The 6538-nt window shown below is 40.5% G+C and overlaps 1 long non-coding RNA gene across 1 annotated transcript; it reads right to left on the reverse strand.

Moving 5' to 3' along the window:
- Positions 1-2596: 2596 nt before the first annotated feature.
- On the reverse strand, positions 2597-4466 carry LOC112484307. The gene is made up of 3 exons (XR_003047979.1): positions 4284-4466; positions 3981-4178; positions 2597-2899 (listed from the first exon to the last, which is right to left on the reverse strand). It is a non-coding gene; the product is annotated as an uncharacterized LOC112484307 (long non-coding RNA).
- Between the last annotated feature and the right edge of the window lie 2072 nt (positions 4467-6538).

Here is a 6538-nt window from a genome sequence, read left to right on the forward strand (position 1 = left end):
CAATTTTTATCAGTAAAGTCTGGGACAATAGTGTTGATATTTACAGTATTACAGTCGCTCCCTACTCTGTAGAGGAAACCAGCTGTCTCCTGATCAGTGCATTAGCCATCTGTGGTAACTAAAGTTGGGCATAAGAGATGAGGGCTTCTTCCCTGAAGTGGGCATGTACACCATCTAAAACCCCCACTCCCAACTTAGCAGCATCGAAAATCAGTATCTTTGAGACCATAATTAGTTCAGGCAGTGTAAAGCTACATGGCAGACAGCTCCAGAACAGGTTTCCAGGCAGCCCGCCTCACCCTTTCTTACAGTTCTTCCTACATTCCTCCCTGGGCCACCTGCCTGCTGCTTCTGAGCTCCCTACCATTTTGAACTCTTGAAGCTGGCGTCTTAAATATGATATCTCCAAGCCCCTAGGTGAGCTTACCACTCAACCTTCTGAGAGCAAGTTTCCCAGCAGAACATATCAGAATCCCGGAAGAGGCTGAGGATCGCAGTTAAACCTCTTTCACTATGCTAATGTGGACATCCTGCCTAAGGCTCAGGGCATCCCTTCAACTGACTGTCAGGCATGGCTGTTGTGCCATATCTTGACTGCCTAGAACAGTATGGCTCTAATCAAAACTTACTTTACGAATTTGTACTGAGAACCTGTGAACCTTCTTTTGTATTTTTAATTTAAAAATAGTGTACGGTTTTATTAGTTTTCTATTGCTGTGTAACAGTATCACCAGAAACTTAGCAGCTCAAAACAACACACATTTATCATCTCGCAATTTCTGTGGGTCAGAATTCCAGGCAGGGTTTGGCTGGGTTCTCCACTTAAGATCTCAGAAGGCTGCAATCAAAGTGTTGGCCGGGGCTGTCATCTCATTTGAGGCTTGACTGGAAAGAATCTGTTTTCTAGCTCATTTAGGTTGTTGACAGAATTTAGTGTCTTATTGCCAAAGGACTGAGGACTCAAGTTTTTTGATAGCCATTTACCAGAGGTCACCCTCAGTTCCTTGGCATGCAAGGTCTCCCAACATGACCACCCATGACCTCAGAGCAATTAAGGGAGATACTGCAGCAAGATGGATGCTACAATCTGATATTACATAATCATATACACGTAATCCCATATACCCTATCACTTTTGTCATCTTCTATTGGTTAAAAGCATGTCACAGGCACTGCCCACACTCAAGTTCATTAACACCAAGAGATAAGAGTCATGGGGGTCTCCTGAGGAGTCTGTGTACCATAGTAACGGTCACCAATTGGAGTGTTGGCTCAACCCCAAAACACTTTTTCTCTAAGAATTGGGTCCACCTTAGCAGCCACATGTTTGCTATGGGCCCCTATGCCCTGATCAGAGTTGTTCTACGTGCAGGTAGAAATCCAGACCAAAGTGAAACAATAAAATTCTTCCTTCCAGGATTTCAGCATTGAGATTTACAGAGAGCCAGTTAGTCTGGACTATTTCCTTTTTAGAGAGATCTTTGCAGATGTAATCAGGTTAAGATGAAGTCATATTGGATTAGAGTGGAGCCTAAGGAGAGAAGAGAAGTGGATCCACAGAAAAAAAAAAAAAAAAAAAGGAGATTAGACATGGAGAAAAAATTTTGTCTGGGTTTCCAAAAGCTATCCTGTTGCTGATTCTAGGTTCTCATGTAGCCCAGTGATTTTTGAATTTCAGAGTTCTTTCTATGTCTTTTCAGTAAATTCTCTATTTTGCTTAAGCCTGCTCAAATTGGCTCCTGTTACTTGTCAAGGTAAAGAACTGTGACTAAGTTGGGATGTCAGGGTGAGCCTTATTTATTCTTTACTCATAACCTCTCCATCATCTATCCACCTGCCACCTACTAAAAAACATTTCTCTACTCTTTACCATGCACTGTCATCCTTATGATGCATTTATCATCCAGGCACTGTCATGAGTGCTGGGCTACAAGAACAAACAAGACTCAGAGTTCTCATCTTCACCAACTCATAATCCATGGAAGCACCAGGCATGTAAGCAGAATTATAGGTGAGAGGTGCTGAGGAGCACCAAGAGGGAGCATGTACTTGAGTCTGGGAAGGAAGTCTTGCTCAGAGAGGACAGGAGCATGACAAATCTGAGAATCAGAGAGCCGAGTATATGTGAAGAGATCTTTTAGGGAAATGGCGAGGAAGTTAACTTTTTTCATATGTCTGTTCCCCCAAACTATTACCTCTCTGAAGCTAGGGACTATATTTTTAAAATTTTAAAATTATTATTGTGGAACACCTAGCCTGGCACTTAGGGATTTACTAATTAAAAAATGTGTCTATGTACTTTATTTTATATATATATATATGTGTGTGTGTGTGTATATATACATATATGTGTATATATATACACACACATATATACACATATATACACACACATATATATATACACACATGCTCACATGTGTGTGTATATATATACACACACACATAGATACATAAATATTAATTAAAATTCACTCTTTTTAATGTATAGGACTAGCATAAAGCTATGTAACCACCATCACTATGAAGATGTGGTTTTGCAACTCTAAAACATTCCCTCATGCTGCTGTTTTGTAGTTAACCTCTCTCCCCACTCCTTGCCCTTGCTGGTATTTTATATATATATAAACAGTATTTTATTTAATCTCAAATCCATCTAGTTGATATAGATAGTATTGTCTCTACTCGAAAGATGAGGAAACCAAGGCTCAATGCATTCTTCTTCCTTCTTTTACTGGCTTCATTTTGGAAATCGAGCGTTTGGTGTACGTGTGAAGATAAGGAATCCCTTTATCTCAGAGCATCAGGTAAGACACACAGATTTCTCACGTCATTAATGGGAAAAGATCGAGTCAGTTCAGAAAAATCACGCCTGGTTTCCCTGGACTTGGGCTTTGTGCTGAAAAGATATAAGAACAGAAAACCAGCATTATCTCTGGGTCAGGTCTGCCTTTCCTGGCCTTTTACTGTAGGGCTAAAGGCACACATTTCACAGAGCCAATAAAATATACCTTCTCAAGAAATGTTTCAACAGCTGGCTTCCAGATCCTCTGATTGTTATGTCTTTTTCAAGAAGTATCATTAATTATTTTTAATCATCTCTTGATTTTACCAAGAAGGTCATTATTTCTACAGGCAGTTCACTGATAAATTGGGGAGTGTTTTCATGTTGTTTTTTTCCTGTGGTGTGGTGTAACTTTCTTTGTCATCAATACATACGTCAAATCAGGCTAACCAGAGTATTTCCCCAGCCACAGCATATGGTTGGGTCATGCAAACAGCCATCGTAAATCCTCCTTGACAATGGCCCAAAATGATATCGTGACCTGGTCCCCTTGGAATCCAGATTTATGAAGATCTGAATGTGAGAACTGAGTGTTAGGAGCATGGGTTTTTAAAAATGTGCCATGTGAGTACATCTGTCTCTTTATATGGCTACTTGCCTCCATATGTGGCAAGTGAATGAAAAATATGTGCAGAGGTATTTGAAAAATTCTTGAGGTGCCTCAATAAGCTTGCCTAAAGCCCGGTTCAGAGTAAGCACCCAATAAATATTCATCGAGTGAGTGGACGAATGGATGGATAAATGAAGTGGAACTTGAATGAGTTATAAAGTCATCTTGTTTTTCTAGAAAGCAGTTCATACTAGGAAGGCACACTCAGTTGCCTTTCCAACACCTTTCTCCCTTTTCTACTTGTGAATGCACACCCAATTTTGTTCAGGAAGCCTCTCTATTCCCAGGAGTAGAATCTCACTCTAAGCAAATCAGTGTATGGCATTTTTCATGGAGATCATGATTGGTCAGGAAACAGGCATGTGACCTTTTTTGGCCCCATCAGGCTGAAGGAAATGACTTTACAGCATGGGGAGTTTTCCATTTCTTCTAATGGAGACAAGTAAGGGAGCATGTTACTGTATTTGATGCTCTCGAGTTTTCCCTTCTATGCCGACAAGTTCCTGCCTGGGCTACCCTTCTTACCTTATGACAGAGGGGAACCAAGTTTGGTTTGAAGCTAGTACTATGCAAAACAGAGTGGGAAAGAATCTCATTCTTGATGACTTAGTTGAGTTTCTGGACCTTCCTGGAGAACCATCAGATTCTAGACCACCTGTTATTTAAGAGAGTAATTTCCTTCTGGTTTAAGTCACCTTGAGTTGGGATTTCAGCTGCTTTTCCCTGAAAACAAAGAACAGTAAAGTAAAAGATTGACGTTGAGAAGAAAATAAGAAAGAAGAATGTGCTCGGTTACTTAGTGTTGTTTCAGTAAGTAATAACACCAACCTTTGCATGTAGAGCATGCATGAAGGTCACTTAGATCCTGTCTTTCACTGCAAGTACCCTGGGAGAGTAAGAGTGTTTTGCTGGTTTTACTCATTTCCTTCAGGTAAGACACTCATCTGGAAAAGAAGTCCTCCTTCTTGTCCAGGTGGGGTAATTGAGTATTTTTTTTTTTTCCCTTACTGGTTTTGCATGGTTCCTCTGCAACACAGAGAAAAAGATTTCTATCATCACACCTTCCACAACAATTCATGGTTTCAGCCATTCATATTATTCTCCCTTTCACTAGTACATGAAATTTAAAAAACACCTTAGCAAATATTCTTTTTACAGTTGCTATAAGCAGGATGCCATGAAACTTATACAATAAATACAAATGACTCTTACCTACAAATATTTTATCCTCTAATTGAAATGACAGGGCATACATTTTAGATGGTGATAGGAGACTTGAATAAATAGAAATAGAAAATTGTGTTACCCACTGAAAAATAATAAAAATAGTATCTCTTTATTTTTTGGTTGAGAGGAAAATAAGAATAACTCTCAAACACAAACATTTTTTGCTTCTTTCTCCACGAGAGGCCTGTAGTAGTTTCTAGATCTATCTGCTTCTACCCCATGTATTGTCTGATTAATTTTCCTCATTGAAGCTAGAGAGATCTTATGAAGAAGCAAAAGAGACCATGTCATCCCTGTGTTCTTTCCTCAATGCTTATAAGACCCTGCCCAGGCTGCTCCTCTGACCTCTGCAGCCTGGTCTCATACATGCCCCATCCTATTCTTTCTGTTTCTTTTCCTCTGGAGGATTTCCGGTTTCATCCAGCAAAGGCCTTTGCATGTGCTGTTCCCCATGCCTGGAACACCCTTCCCTCTCCTCTTCAACTAGTCGACACCTACTCATCCTCTTTCCAATATCAACTCAAGCATCTTATCCTCGGAAAAGTCTTCTCTAACATCTCTGAGCAGGACAAAACCTATTACAGGCTCTCATAGCAGAAATCTTGCCTTTGGACTTGTCCCCATTGACGTTCTACAGTTTTTATTGTCATAATTTGAAACATCACCTATATTCCCCACTTGCTTCTAGGTGGGCAGAGATATTACTATGTTTACCTACCATTGGCTCTCCAGAGCTTAGAAAGTGTCTGGCATGTAGTAGATGCTCAATAACTATTTAATGAAGAAAAGAATGAGTATATAAATATGCAGTCCACACTCAGCTTGAGCTAAGCACCACGCTCCGAACCCAACCACATTGTCATTTATTCCTTAAAACCACCTTCTGAGAGAAGTGCTATTGTTGTCTAATTGATAATTGAGTACATTGAGGCTTAGAGAGATAAAATAACATGCCCAAAGCCACACGTAAGTGACAGAGTAGGAATTCCAACTAGACACATAACTTCAGAAATTGAACTTCTAACCACTGGCCTCCACCATGTCTCACAGATGGAAGAAAAGTCTGGAAGTTCAGAGGAAGAAGCTTAGTAAGTAAATAGGATTTGGGGCTAGTCTCATAAGACTGGATAGTTTTGGTCAGAGAGGTAATAAGCATGAAGGTAGATGCATAGGGACACTGCTAACATAAAGGCAACTTCTAGTAAGTCTCCTTTTCTGGGTAGATGAAAACAAACAAAAAGACAAAAACAAAAACAATCTCCCCCACCCCACCCCCAGTCCATCCTTCTTGCAAATACAGCCCCATACCAGGACATGTAGGTTGATGAGCCAAGCATGGGCTCTACTTTATATCATGCTCCTACTCTGCATCCAAATTAGCCTGATCATGGGAGTACATGATTGAACAAAGCAGAGACCGAGGTCAGGGAGTAGTCTAGGCATGAAGTGATAATGGTTTCAAATGGGGGTCATGAGCTTCTTTAGTAGAAACCATCAGATGTTCCTTGTTTTTTGTTCCCAGCCTAGAGTTTGCTATAGTGTCCCTCTTTTCTTCCCTAACTGTTAATCGCAATGGACTAAATTTTCTTAGGAATCATCTTTGCTTACCTTTTTGTTCCTTGCGGTGGTGTTTCCGGAGAAAATTGTGTTTGCGTTAGGTTTTAACCTCATAAATTTATATCCCTAGGAGGACATCTCTTGCTTCATCCTGCCGTTAGGCCTTCCCCTCAAGATTCCAGGACACAGCTGGAGAGCTTGTGTGGGCCCCACCACAAGCCAAGCCCAGAAATCCCATCTGGAAATGTATGTGGCAGAATCCTTCCCTATTCTCCCAGTTCCCCCAGTAAATGCAAATG

The sequence above is a fragment of the Pteropus alecto genome, unplaced genomic scaffold (genome assembly GCF_000325575.1).
Source record: "Pteropus alecto unplaced genomic scaffold, ASM32557v1 scaffold75, whole genome shotgun sequence".
Classification (NCBI taxonomy): Eukaryota; Metazoa; Chordata; class Mammalia; order Chiroptera; family Pteropodidae; genus Pteropus; species Pteropus alecto.